The sequence below is a fragment of the Diceros bicornis genome, chromosome 36 (assembly GCF_020826845.1).
Source record: "Diceros bicornis minor isolate mBicDic1 chromosome 36, mDicBic1.mat.cur, whole genome shotgun sequence".
Lineage (NCBI taxonomy): Eukaryota > Metazoa > Chordata > Mammalia > Perissodactyla > Rhinocerotidae > Diceros > Diceros bicornis.
In genome coordinates this window covers 9,383,887-9,399,129 of record NC_080775.1, presented here as the reverse complement: position 1 = coordinate 9,399,129, position 15,243 = coordinate 9,383,887, and the positions used below count along the sequence as shown (strand labels likewise).

Below are 15,243 nucleotides of genomic sequence, written 5' to 3'. Positions count from 1 at the left end.
TCTAAGAATTTAATAAACGCAGTGTTGATAGACTGAATTACAGCCTCACTTGATGCAATCAATGAGATATGTTATTTACTTCCCTGTTACAATAAATGGATGAAAATATGTAAACAAAAATTATCATTAACTGAATTATTTCATAAGTACTTTTTATAAACCTCTAGAAATGTCAGATAGTTTACTGTTCGAGTTGAGTAATACTGGTCCAATAGAAAGAGCATTAACTAGCTGTGCAACTTTGGGCACATCATTTAATGTCCTGGGTCCTAGGTAGGAGATGAAAAAAAAGTCATGATAACAATATTTTCACCTGAGACTTCTATTTGTCTTTCTAATTTGTCCTAAGTGAAATCACTTCCAAGACAAAAGCCTCAGTTTGTTAAGTTGCCTGCAAACCCAACCAATTGCATGGCCAATAAACGTTGACTAAATAAATGAAGCCCAACATCTCATTATTTTTGTGAAGATCAAATGCACTAAGACTTGTAGAAACCCTTTGCAATCTATAAAACAATATGCAAATGTAATGGATTATTATTAAGGACACTAAGATCTTGGAGTTTGCCAACGGATAAGAGGAGAAAGTTCTTCTAAAGAAGAAAGAAAGAAGTATCTGCTCTGGCAGGCACTGTGTGATTCTCTTTATACACATCTATGCAATTTAATTTCCACGTAACTCATGATTGTTTTTATTATTCTAAGTTCCAGTCAAGTTACTCATGTGGGTAATTTGTCTAGGTATCTACAAAGAATCAGTTGCAGAGCCTGGACTCCAACTCACTTCTTCAGACGTTCCCTCCGATGATCTGTCACTCATTTTTACTGCCACTCAATCATGGCGCCAGCTCATTCGTTATTACACGAGAAACATAGGAGGAAGTATTCTGCCACAGCCTCCTGTGTGGTCTTCTTTCTGTTCTTGCTCATGTCCAATTCATTCTCCACACAGCAGCCAAGGAATATTCTTAAAATTATTCTCATATGAATTTGATGGGGTTTGTCACCAAGGCAAAACCCTCCATGACTTCCCATTGCATTTAGAATAAATTCAAGCTCCTTCACCTGGCCCGTGAGGCCCCTCCTGGATGCCCCACTTTGCTTCTCCAGGCTCATTTTGCACTCTCCCCCCTACCTTTTGTTCTCTATGCTCCAGCCATCCTGGCTGTCTCTCAGCTCCCAAATGCCCCAAAGCCTTTCCTATCTCGACCCTTCCTACACACTCCTCTGGTTGCATGGAATGCCCTTTCTCCTCTCCCTGGTTTGCCCGCTCTCATTCTTGAGATTTCAACTGAAATGTCACTTCCTTAGGGACTTCTCCTGATTATCTAAATCTGAAGTATGTCCCTGCCTCTCCACACTCTATAATTTTCTCTATAGTACCCTATTCTTTTCCTTCATAGGACTTTTCACAATTTTTAATTATATATCCAGATACAGTGTAAAGCCAGTTTCCACCACTACACTGTAGCAACATGAAGGACAGGGGACTCACTTCTTTTATTCTCCACTGTATATTCATTACACACCACAGAACACAACACGTACTGCATGCTTAAAAAATGTTGAGCGAGGTTTAAAATAATTTAAAGTGAAAAATAAATTTTAAATAAAAATATTTAAATGTTTAAATATTAAGGAATCTAGATGGGTTGTTATAAACCCAAAGAAAGGAGTTATCTAAAATTTTATCATTCATTGATTTATACAAAAAGTGTTAACTGAGCACCTATTAAAGGGTCTAATTCTTGCCCACCAAAAGCTTTAGTCTACCATTTAGATCAGATCCTCTTTTAATACGTGTATGTATCTTGAGCATACAATCCCATTTAGGAGATTTTTGTTTTCTTTCTCAGTGTCCTTCACGCTGTCAGAGTCACATGAGCAATTTCCTAAATCAAATGAGGATTTCGAGATGGGTATGGAATTAAATTCTACCCCTCCTCTGAAATTCTACTTCTCCACTGGTGGTTGGTTGAACACTCCTATTGGGAGAATTGGAATCATAGTAATAGAATCTTGGCATACTGAAGAAACCTTTTGAGTCCAATCATGATAAAACTTACTGGACTATATGACCGGGGATGAAAAACATAATCAGGCCAGGAGAGAGGGAAAGTTGTGACAGAAAGCCTGAAAGAAATAAGATATGCCCCACTTGTGTCTCTTCCATTCCATCCTGGTTTGTGTTTTACAAACATTATTTTGAAAATGGAGGAAGTAAGTAGGAGATCCTTGACTGCCCTAGGTTGATGAGAGCTTAGAGTACAAATACGGTAGAAATGAGTCAAATGCTGCAATGAAGAAATTCAGGACAAAATAAACACTTCAAGATTTGTGGGTCTGGCCCACCATTTGAAGACTGATCTCATTTCATAGATAGTCATTCATCCATCCCTTTATTCAATAATTCCTTTATCGATATATTCATTCAAAAATTATTTTATTTTATTCTATACTCAAACTTTTCTGAGAGTTACGACAAAAATTAATGTATCTGGCTTTTCCAATGGAAATAACTTTCTTAAAATCTTGGAAAGCATAGGTTAAAAAAAAGTTGGTGGTGAAGGATGTTAACTAAAGTTGTGATTATTTCACAATATATATGAATATCAAATCATTATGTTGTACACCTAAAACTAATATAATATGTCAATTATATCTCAATTAGAAAAAAAAATGTTGAGTAAATCCCCAAGTAAATGTCCATTTACGTCCGGCTCAGCTCTGAGTTTCGTCCCCTTTACAGCCATCTCTCATGGAAGACCTGTTGTACCCAGATTTTAGACCTGGAGATGTGGACTATTTAACTCAATTGTTACTGTTAGAGAAGAGATAAGAAATTCCCCTTCTTGCTTAAGACAAAAACACCTGCAGGCACTCACCTCTCAGGGACCAGCGTGCTCTTCTGCTGGAATTCACAGGCACCCACCCACAATGGCTCCAGCGGGCCTGTTTGTCTTAAGGATTCTGTTGGTAAACTCAGCCTCCCTTGAAGGAACACACAGTCTTCATTTACATGAGCCTTTGCCTGGCATTTATTTACAAGACTGCAGGACAAACAAACATCACACAGGGAAAGAAGGAAAAAAGATAAAGCTCCTTACATGATCTCCCAAGATTTGGCCCCATTTTGACAGAAGACTGCATCCTCCCACCCTGTCTGTACACCAGATGCAAACACATGCCCTGTTGGAAGCCCAGGATTGGGGTTAGATCTTGGGTTTAGATGGAAGATCTAAACTGATAGCATTTGGCTGCGTCTGCCTTTAGGGCAGCTTAGAAGAGGTACTGGTGGGTTGTTAAATCGTTGACAATTTTACTACCAACTGTGCTATTGACTAAACAAGAAGTAATTACTACAGCTACTTCCAGCTAAAGTTGTTAAAAATCACCCAGTCTTTTAGGTGCAGCTATCATTGCTGGGGGTGGGGCTTTGAGCTTGCAATTAATACATGCCATTCTAGAAATTAAAAATCACCTCGGAGAACATAGAGAGTACATCACAAATAGTAACAATTCCTGAAGATAGAGTAATGATCTAATGTTTTGCATCAAGTCATACAGTGCCAAAATCTTTATTCTAGAAGAGGACGTAGAAATGATCTATTCCAAGGCCTCATGTTATAAATGAGCAAACTGAAACTCAGAGAAGCCATGAATGCCCGAGGCCACACAGCTTGTGAGTGGCAGGACTGGCTTTCCTGGCCCTTTCCCAGCAGCTGAGTGACCACGGCCTTAATTTAATACTGGGATGTGATTCCAATATATTCAAGAGTATGTATAGAGATGATGGAACACAATATTTGCAATCAGGATTGTCCCAGATATCCTAGGTCACGAAAACTAGACCATACCCTTTGCTCCACAGTAACTCAGAACCAAGTCTGGAACAGAAATCCCCATCAGGAAGCTCCTTCTCCCGTTGGACACACAGTCATGTTCCACAGCCAGACTCTCTTTTCACAGCACATCCTGATCCCTGATCCTGTTCTCTCTCCTCAGCCACACGGTAATCCCAAATCTAATCTCGGTTCAGAGCTTGCTTCACAGACTTTGCAGATGAAGAAAAAGACACTTCCATTGTTTCTGTGATTGTTATTCTTGAGCCCATTGCCCCCAAGAAACTGGATTACAAAAGCTAATAACCAGCAGACAGGCATCACTGTGTTACCTGCGTCTATACACGTGTTTGTCACACCAGAATGCTTGACCCACAGGGAACAATGATTCCATCATTACAATAACTAGAATGCTTGGCAGGATTTTCACCTGATCTGTGCACAGGACTCATAAGGAGGTCCATGTATTTTGTTAGCTTCATTGGCTATCTAAATGCCTCTGTATCTTCCATGAAAGACACCTCATTTCTTTAGTTTTCATTTTTATTTCCAGAGTATGAGACTTGTTAAGAGGTTAAATCAATGTGCAAAAATTGGGTAAAAATTGGATCTTCACTTTAAACGTCTCTAGTTTAAAATAAGCTGATTAATTTTACAAGGAGGAAGAGAAAAATAGGTTAAAACATTTTGGACCAATTAACACATCATATCACCAGGTGGTCTTCAATGTATGTTCCCTTGTGTTTCTCAGGTTGACATGTTTTTGTGTAAATTATGGAATTTACCTATTACATACCTACGTAATTAATTCCACAGAGGATTAGTACAAACTTCTGTAATTATTGGGGCGGGGTAAGAGTTAAAATTCTCAGTGGTTCAGCATTTTCCCAAGTGCGTTCCAAGGAACATTAATGAAGAAACAAACGATTTGGGTAAATACTAGATTAAATAAAATAAATAGATTTCTTAATTATTCTTCTCAGAGTCTCTGTTATGCTAATGTCATTATGCATCACCGAGAGGTGGATCAAGATATACCATTTCCCCACCTTAGTTGGTCATAGCTATCTTTTTCAGGGAGTCTCTCGTGGGACTAATGGTCTTCAGATTAATATTAATGATAATAACAATGATGACCATATTTGAGTTCTTACTCTGTACCATTGTACTAAACTCTTCACATTGGATCTCATTTAACCTTTCCAATGACCCTAGGTCATAGGTCCTAATATACCCCCATTTTACAAAAGAGGAAACAAAGGCTCAGAGAAGTTCAACAGTGGGTCTAAAGTCACCCAGCTGGCAAGTTGCAGAACCAGAATTCAAGTCATTCTGACCCCAGAATTTAGACTCTTGACCACTCTATTATATATCTGTTCTCATGAATCAAATGAGGAAGATAACCCCAGCCTCTGCCAATTCTTGCTGAGCTTGGATGAGAACAACTGCTTTGAGACAGAGACAGAGACAGAGAAGAGATGGAAAGGAGAGAAGGTGGAGGATGAGGCATCATTTGGCTTAGACCAGAACAAAGTGACTAGGTTAGTCATTACTGTTATTTTAAGAGAGTGAAAACCTGGACAGGACAATTCATTTCCTATTGGCAGGATGGGAAAAAGAATAGGTTTATAGCTTTGACAGGTATATGCTAAATTAATCTTTTTCCAACAAGGTGCAAAGAAAAGTCAGAGGGTTGTTTTATTTGGTGCAAATATTTCACATTACCAAGGTGACCAGAGTGACATCCCAGCCACAAAACTAGTACAAACCACAGGTAGCCAAGGGAAATGCGTGCAGCTCAAAAGGTAGGTTCCAAAGTGAAACTAAAAATTTGAAAAATACACTAGAGAGGGGGAAGCCTCCATCACAGATAAAAAATAATGTCATAAAAAAAAGTTTTAACTTCAAATGAAGCAAAAGTTTTTTCTAGGACCCATATTCCTGTAGGGCCAGCCCCTCCATAACAAACCCACAAATCAAACTGCCGACAAAATGGAGAGAAAACTGCCTAGCACAATTTAATTGAGTTTCCTGGAGGGACTGGCTGAAACCAACCAACTTTTCCATACTCTGGGAAGGAATTTGAATCTCGCATGCCCAGTGGAAAAAGAAGAGGGAACAAGTCTTCTTCCGCATTTTAAGATCAATGGGGTTTCTTTAAAGCTCTGGAGGTTTCCTCGGGAGCATTCAGAAATTAAAACTAGGGAGTGCTTCCCTTGTCACATTTTTTTTTTCCACCTTATTTAAATTAATTCTATTGCTCACCAAAAGTTCAGAATGCCTGGCCCAGAAAATGAATTGGGTTAGGATGTCCTTTAAAGGACAGCCATAGACAAGGAAGAGGGAACGGCCCAAGGCCAAAGCCCAGAGGAGTGCCTGGGAACCAGTGCCGCCCCCTCATCAGCCCACCTCCCCCCACCCCTTTATGGCCCTTTGATGCAGTGCAGCTGGCCTCCTGGACAGCAAGGAAGACCCAACTGCTTGAGGCTCCTGAAGGTCTAACCAGGCCAAGGGTCATCTGTGATATGAGTAGAGTATCTAAAAGGGATTTTCTGCCTGCTGAGTTCACGGGAAAAAGCCCATGTTAGTTCTCATCGCTGCAGTCCATGCTTCAGAGAGCCCAGAGAAAGATCCAAGTTCTTAGCCACTAAGGGTCAGGAAAACCAAGAAAAGATAACTCCAGAGTGACAGTTTCCCGCAGACAGACTGTCAGCTGGCCATACCTGGTGAATGCAGGCTTGCTGACTGACTGAATCAGACAGCCTGGTGTGGATTTGGGGGATGGGAGGGGATTGGGGTTTCTAGAGAAACTTTGGATGCTCTATCTTAGTTCATATCCATTACAGGACCAATTTGGTGGGGCCCAAGGTGTCTCAGTTCAAATCAGAAATTGAACTCATCTTGAAAGAGGCCTAAACTTCCAACTTTTTTTTTTTTTTGGTGAAGAAGATTGGCCCTGAGCTGACATCCATTGCCAATCTTCCTCTTTTTGCTGCAGAAGATTAGCCCTGGGCTAACATCCATGCCCATCTTCCTCCATTTTGTATGTAGGACACTGCCACAGCATGGCTTGATGAGTGGTGTGTAGGTCTGCACCAGGGATCCGAACCTGTGAACAGGCTGCAGAAGCAGAGCACACGAACTTCACCGCTAGATCACCGCTAGGCCGGCCCCTAAACTTCCAACTTTTTAAACTTCAAGTATAGGCCTCCAAAAATTCACCCCAGTTGTGATAGCATCAGGAGGGCAATGCTCTATTCTGGACCTACATCTCCAAGCCTTTGCTGGGACAGAATAAAAAAGACTCAAGTTAAATAACACTAACTCAGGGTGTTTCCACTGTCTTCCACCATGTTAACAAGCATATCTCCTCGTACATTCAGCTAACAATCACTGAATGCCTACCTTGAAAGACACCGTGCTAGGTCCTAGAAGACGGAAAAGTAAAGACCCCACAACTTCTGCCCTCCCTGGGGCTCACAATATAGTCGAGGAGGTAGAGAAGGGTGGTATTGGCAAGAAAGGGCCTTCAGTGGAAAAGTGAAGCCTGGATGCAGAAATTCACAAAAAGATTCGCTCAGGAATATTGGGCTTTTAGAATGATATAGACAATTTTTGAAAGTTACAGATTTTCCATTCAAGTATTCAAGATAAAGTGCACCCAAATCTGAAACCCTAAGCAGATCATAATCTGTCAAAATGTGTCTATTCTCTTTCTTTTTGGTGTTTCAGACTTCTGATCAAAGGGACATGAGGGGGAGATGAGAGTTCAGCAAGAAGACTCTAGAAATAGATTCAAAAAGCTTTGGTTACTTTCTTGAAACAGCCCAAATTCATATTCATTCTCTGAAAAGTCACTTGGTCCCATTTCCGAACCCATAAAATGATAACAAATTACCCTTGGCCCCACCTCCCTCACTAGGATGTGGAAAGAATTAATGAGACAGTGTCTATAAAATGCTTTGAGTTCATTGGAAGGTGTCAAGAAAGTAAAATAAGAAATACTATTATCGTTGAAGCTCTTCTAATCCGGTGAGCTTCAGTGGAGCCTAAAAATACCTCCGCTCTCTCTTCAAATCTTTTTCTCCCTAACTTTTAAAGGTTGGCATGACTGATTCATCTAACGTTACTGAAAGCAGCCAACAAAATGGAAAAGAAAAGCTTCGTGCAAATCCCTCTGTGTTTCTGCACAGGAGGTTATGCAGAGCAAAGAATACAACCTACTTCCTGTCATTGTAGCTCAGGGCCCTATCTGGTTATGTGGCTGTAACTTATCCTCACTCATACAAAAATTATTCATTTTCCACTCTGAGTCAGAACCGTCTGGTCTCCAAACGTACTGACAAAAATGCTTCCACTCAAACCATTTTATGTTTGGGATGTTTTTCCCTTAAGCACACATTGTATCTCCTTTGCTCTGTGTCCCTTCAGAAATTATGTACTTTATTTGCATCTTATTGACTTGTATATATTTGAATATTGCTCCATTAGAAATGTGGAATTTTTTTCCCCTTTGTATAGATGAGGTATAGATGAATCCCAATTAATTATAAGCTCCTTGGAAGCAAGGATTCACTTGGTACTTTCTCTTGATCCTGATTTTTGGTATGTCATTTGCACTTGTCTACTTTGTTGTATTATTAAAATAGCTTCTCTCTTTGGGGAGATGGAGGGGGATGATGAGACTCGCTGGCAGTGCTTTTTGAAAGTTCAAGAGCTCCTGGCGTCAACACTTGGGTTACATTGAGCATTAGGGAGAGACGAGTTTGCCCTTTACATTACCTCTCTCCATGTGACAAGTTCACACATTTTACACGAAAGGTGAATACTGCTCCAAGATGGTTTCACAACTTAAGGATGTGGAAAATACCCACATCCTATTGCAAACACTGACCAAATGAACTCCTGAACCATTGAAGTTGAGTTGACCATTCAACAACAGCAAAATAAGCAACAAGAATTCAAGCAGAAGGCAATATGCTTAAATATTTAGTAAAACACTTCAAAGGAATGAACACACCATCCTTCAAGGCAAAGACATTGCTATTCACACCCCCAGTGGAGCATGGACTTCTATTCTGCCTAGTAATGACCATGACCTCTATTGAATCATGCATGTGCTCTGCACCCTGCAACCAGACCTAGAATCATACCAGCTCCGTATATAAATAAGGATGGCAGTGTTTGTTGATCTCATCCCACAGTTGATCTTCAACAGAAAGAAAAAATAATAATTCCAATTCCCCCAGCCAAATGGTACTTACTATTCAGGGTGTTTCCCATTTTTTTTCCCCCTCTCTCCAGCACAAACCTTCTCAGGCTCAGATTGGTTGATTCTCAGTTTATCTATCACTTCCCAGCTCCAAGGGAACATGTCCTATCACTTCTTTTAATCTTTTCCTCCTGCAAGAACTACCTCAAATACTCTGGGAAGCCTTCTCCAATCATTGCACAGGGATTGCTTCCTTCTTCTAGAGCATCCCTAGAAGTCATCCCTCACTGGGCACTTAGCATAGACTACTACTCCCCTACTGTATGTACCATTTCTTCATTCCATCACTGTTCATTGAAATCCCTAACAGGTGCCAAGCACTGTGAGATGCTGGGAATCAAAGTTGCGTAAACACAGACCCTGACTTTGAATGGTCCTGAGTCTGTTGGGATAAACAGCTTGGCTCCTCACAGTCTGAAAACTCCTGGAGGGCAGAGGTCTTTGTGATTCTTTTTGCTTCCCTCTCAGCAGCTAGCACACTGCCTTACTCAGGGAAGCGAGCACTCAGCCAATAGGGGTTGATTCAAATATGCAACCAAAAAATCCAAAGACTTTCCCAAACACTGATGCATGAAAATGCCTCGTTTTTTACTCAAAAATTATAACACATATCAAGATTTAGCCCTCTGAATGAGAATAATACAGGTCGATTCCTTCAGGCATTTTCTAACTACTGTTTACCTGCTTTCTAATTTAGGAATTTGGGAGGAGATTGGAAGAGGCATGTAGGGTGGAGGTCTGATGATGCATTTACATAACAAAATATGTTGATGGTAAGAGATTACAGTCATTCAAAATTCAAAAGAAACCAAAACAAATTTGCGAGGATGAGGGGTAGTTTTTCATCTTCCTCTTACCTCTAGCAAACAGCTCAGTCATTCTGAATGTCTTTAGACTGTCCCTTTTTAACGCTGGAGGGTACATTGGCTAAGCAAGTTATTTACCTCCAACCAAAGGCCGCCGGGAGCACAAAAGAGTCAAGCTGGTCACCGCCCCCAAGACTGCAGAGCAAAAGGCACATTTTCCTAAGCAGACTGGGTGGCTCAACAGCCCTATAATTCATTCGAGGTACATGGGACTTTATCTCCTCAACAGTCCCAGATAAAGGAGTTCCAGCCACAGCGAAGTGACCCACACTGGATGACTTTGTGTACGAGCCCTTCCTTCTTTCTCCCTTCCTGCCCCTCCGAGCTTCTTCTGTACTCTCCTGCCACACCTCACACCCAGAGAAACAAAGGAGGGGACCCAAGCCCACATTTTTTGACCAATTTTTATTCCCTCCAAAGCAAATTTCCATCAGACAGTCTCAACAAGATAAAAAGAAGAAGAAATAAGAGGGACTGGGCAAAAGAGAATACAAGGGGTGGGGAGGATCATTTTAATTATGAATTAATAGCATAAAAGTCTTTTGACAGCCAATATTTGTTAATCAGATTTGGTTCAGAAAAAAATAAAATAAAGTACATGGTCTCTGTTATCCTAGAGTTGACTGATGAGAGTGAGTCGGTCCCAGCATAAGGCTGCATCCAGCTTCCAGATATGAAACCTAACATGACATCGATGTATTCTATGACAACACATCACGCTGGCCATTGGTTTCACTATCCATTTTCAGGTAAAAGGAAAAAGAAGAAAATGGCATCCATTAAGCAATTATTTCCAAGTTGGATTTTCCCAAGCAGTTTAACCTAAAAGCTCATACAAGTGAGGAAGACTTGTTTAGAGTTAGAAGGACCTGAATCTCAACTCAGCTCTGCAATTTACTAGCTATGTGATCAAGCAGACTACGTCAGTATTCTAAATTTTAGTCTAAAACTTTCGTGGGGATTAAATACGTGCAATAAATATGATTAAGTAGTGTATGTACAATAATAGAATACATATAAAGGACTTAGCAGAATGCCTGGCATTTAATTAGCACTCAATATGTGGAAAATAGAGAGAGTGAGTGAAGAAGAGAGGATGAGAATGAAACATGATATTAAGCTGTCTCTGTCTCTCTGTCTCTGTCTCTGTCTCTCTCTCTCACCCTCCTCTCTCCTTCTTGGTCTCCCCACTCTCTCTCTATCTCCCTGTTCCCTTTCTCTCTCTCTCTCCACGTAAACACACACACACACCCTAGATCTGAACCTAGATGGACCTCCTAGAGAATGACAATTGAGTAGATCTGGACATTCCTGAACCCTAGTCCCAGGTTGACCACAAGCAAGTCCTGGAAGAAGTAGGTCATGTCAGGACAAAATTGAGAAATAGGATTCAGCCCAGAGTGAATTCCAAGAGTCCCAGAGATAATTGGACCTTCAGTCCACTCAGAGTAATGTAGCATGACTCCTCAAAGCGAATCATTTCCCTGAACTATCCTCTAGACCTGGTAGAACCCAGGACTGGGCTGTGCTTTCAAGGGATTTTGCAGAAAAGAACAAAGAGCGCTGCTCAAGTTCCTAATCGGTGCAAAAGGGGGAACTGGTTATTTTTCTCAGATCTCTTATTTCTTCTCACTCCATTTCCATGCACTGTAAATCTGCATAGGCTGGCCACCATTGACTCCTTCAGTAAACATTTATTGACCACTTATGGTATATCTTGTGTTCCCATGCCAGTACTGAAGATATAGGGATTGGCTCAGTGGGCTCATGGATTGAGGATCCTGAGAATTAAACAGATATTTATCATTGATCAAAACGAAATCTCTGGCAGGGGTGTTCACAGAGTGCCAGGAGACCACAAAGAAGGGAAAGGAGCACCTAACTCAAGGCGAGAGAGTCAAGGAAGGATTTCCCAAAGACAAGGACTCCTGGGGATAATTTCAAAGGAAGAGTAGGAATTATTCTTGCCAAAACTGGAGCTGTAAGAGGGAGGCGTGTTGAAATCACAGAGACGAGAGAGCGATCAGAAGTAGAGCACTAGATAATTCCCAGAGGTGGGGAGAATTTAAACGGCCAAAGATGAGATTGAAGACGGAGGCAGGGCCAGGCCAGCTCACAAAAGACCTGTTAAGGAGTTTGGATTATTTCCTGAAAACTATAAGACTTTAAACTGTGGAGTGATATAATCAAATTTCAGTTTCAGAAACTACACTGGGATGACAGTATGAAGAGACTGGAGGTGGGAGGTGAGAGGCGAGGGTAAAGTTGAGTTGCATGCATGAAATGCCTGCCTCATTTGCACTCAAAAATTATAACCTACACAATGATTTAGTCGTCTGAGTGAGAATAATACAAGTCAATTCCTTTAGGTTTTTCTCAACCATTCCTTACCTGTTCTCTAATTTAGGGAATTTTGAGGGCACTGGAATTATCAGGACTTGCTAACTGAATGCATGTGAGAAGTCATGGAGAAGTCAAGAATGATTGTAGATTTCTGCTCGGAAAATGGGTGGATCACGATGCCATTCACCAAGAAAGGAATAGAAGGAGAGAAAGAGAGGGACGGAATGGAAGAAAGATGATTTCAGTTTGACCTTTTGAATTTGGGGTCCTAGAGCATATGAAGGTACAGATATTTAGTTGGCAGTTTATATATATACATATATATATATATATATATATATATATATACACTTATTTATTTATCTGGAACTCAGGTGAGGAATCTAAGCTAGAAATAAAGAGATGGGATGCATCTGCTCCTTGTAAAGGCTCATACAAAAGGGGGAAGTATGTACAGTGAGAAGAGAAGAAGACCAAGGTTAGAACCTGGGAAACATCAACATGTAGGGATGGTAGATGGAAGGAGACCAAGAAGCAACATCCAGAGATGAGAGAAAAAGTTTTTAGGAAGAGAGAGGAAAATAATGTCAAATGCAAGAGGAAAGTCAAGAAAGATAATGGAAAGAGCCCATTGGATTTAGTAACATAAGGAACCTCAAGGAAGTTAATTCAAGAGGCACGGTGTGGGTGGATGACATTTACCCTTCTTTAGCCTTCTATTTCACTGTGACATTTGACTCACTGCTACTTCAGCTCACAACTCCTCTAAAGACGTGAAATGCAGATCAGGAGCTGCTTGGGCCCTGTTGCAAATTCTCTTGACTCAGCAGAGGTAAAAAGTCGATTGCTAGTGCTACCCAGAAGGGCAGCAGTGGTGACCAGAGGCACGTGGAGACATTATACTGCGTGGGCTAAAGATCCTTTAGAAAAATTTACTGATTGTGGCCATGAGCTATATTACCTTAGTATAAAGAGTTTAGCAAGGGAGGAAAAATGTTCATTTTAGTTAGAATTCCTTAGAATTTTGAAGTTCCTTCAAAAAGTTGGTTTTTAATGCTTTTTCTCATTCCAGGGCTCCATCTGCACATCAAAAACAAAGTGAGAATCTGGGTGCTTATTCTTTGCCCACATGGGGTCTTTCAGAAGAATTTGGTGCTCAAGACCTGAAGCCCCAGTGCATTGTTTTCCTGAACATTCCCAGGTACTACACTGGAACTGTGCCCTGGGGCCACCCTGGGGAGCACCACGTCTTCCAGCCCCGGCAGCAAGATGACAGCTGCTGAGAGGTCATTGGCTTCACCATGATGTCCCTGGCATGACTGCAGGTGGGTGGGCTCGGCAAGTGGCTGACGCAGGGCCATTAGGTGGTGCTCACCATGTCCGGGGCCATCCCGGTGCAGGTGCAGGTGGATGGCCAGCCCTGCAAGCTCACAGCCTCACGCATTTGCATCACCGTGCACAGCCAGGTCACCAGGGTGCAGAAGGCCCGGCAGCGGAGTGCCACTCCCCTGCATAGCGACAAGCAGCCACTGGCCTGAGCAGCTACAGTTCCAGGTGAGCAGACTCAGCACGCACAACTACGAGGCCCTGCATTACAGCAAGGAGCAGCTCAAGGAGGCCTCTGTGCCATTGGGCACTGTGGTGGTCCCAGGAGACAGCAACCCAGAGCTCTTCCCACCCGCATCGAAAGGCTCCAGCAGGAGCTGAAAAGTGCTGGAGTCAAGTCCCCAACATGCCAGAAACTGTCCCCCAAGTGGTGCTTCCTGGATACCACCACTGCCAGCTGCTTCTACGGGATGAACTGGGCCCAGGAACATCTCAACTACGTGACTGAGATCTCACAGACCCAGAGCTGCTGGGGGCATCGGCCTAGACTGACCTCCCAATCCCCACATCCCCTCTCCCTTCCTCATCCTGCTCACCCATGCCCCAGTCACTGCCAGGGGATGCTGCACCCCCTAGAGGTGAAGCATTGAGGTGCCAAGAGGAACGACCTCTGTAAACTCCCAGGAGCTGCACCGAGCAGGGGGTGACCTCGTGCACCATGCGGTCAGCACGCGCAGCAAGGAAGTGGTCCAGTATTTGCTGGACCGCCCACCCCAGAGATCCTTGATGCTGTGGAGGAAAAGCAGGAGACCTGTCTGCACCAGGTGGCGGCCCTGGGCCAGCTCACCATCTGCCACTACATCGTGGAGGTGCGGACCTCACTCCTGAAGACAGACCAGCAGGTGACACTCCCCGGCAGCAGGCTGAGAAGGCTCAGGACATGGAACTGGCCACCTACCTGGAAAACCGGCAGCACTACCAGATGATGCAGTGGGAGAACCAGGAGATGGCTGTGTAGCTGTGAGGCCAACACCAGGGCAGCAGGAGGGACAGGGCCGACCAGAGGATAGGCCCCCTCCTCGCCCACCTCACAGCCACAGAGGGCCTCATGCCCTGTGGAAGGAGCCCCATGCTGTCCCCTGAGGAGCCATCCAGACTTAGGGCTGAACTCTGAGGCTCAGGGGAGGTCTCACCTGTCGCTCTGAAGCCTTGGCCTGACCCCAAGGCTCACAGGGGAACAGGAAATTGGATGTGGAGTTTCTGAATATGGATATTGTGTAAAAAGGAATAAACGTATATGGAGTTTCTTGAACTTTCTTAATGAATAAATAATTAAATGAATGGATTACTTATTGTCCACACCATGATAAATTAGAGATGGGGACTAATACATATGTCAACTTTATTTTTTTAATTGACAAAGTAATTTGTTTTGTATCAAATATAAAAGTCGCAAAAGAAATGTACTAATTTCTAACCAGTATCTGGGACATTGAGAACTAATTAGAATACCATATCAACCAACTCTCCCACGTTAAGACACAGAGCTCATTTGTCACTTTCTCAACATCCCCATTTCCAGCCATAATCATTA

At 42.3% G+C, this 15,243-nt stretch overlaps 1 pseudogene; it reads left to right on the top strand.

Moving 5' to 3' along the window:
* Window positions 1-12,204: 12,204 nt before the first annotated feature.
* LOC131398888 (diacylglycerol kinase zeta-like) lies at window positions 12,205-14,807 on the top strand (annotated as a pseudogene).
* The last annotated feature ends 436 nt before the right edge of the window (window positions 14,808-15,243 follow it).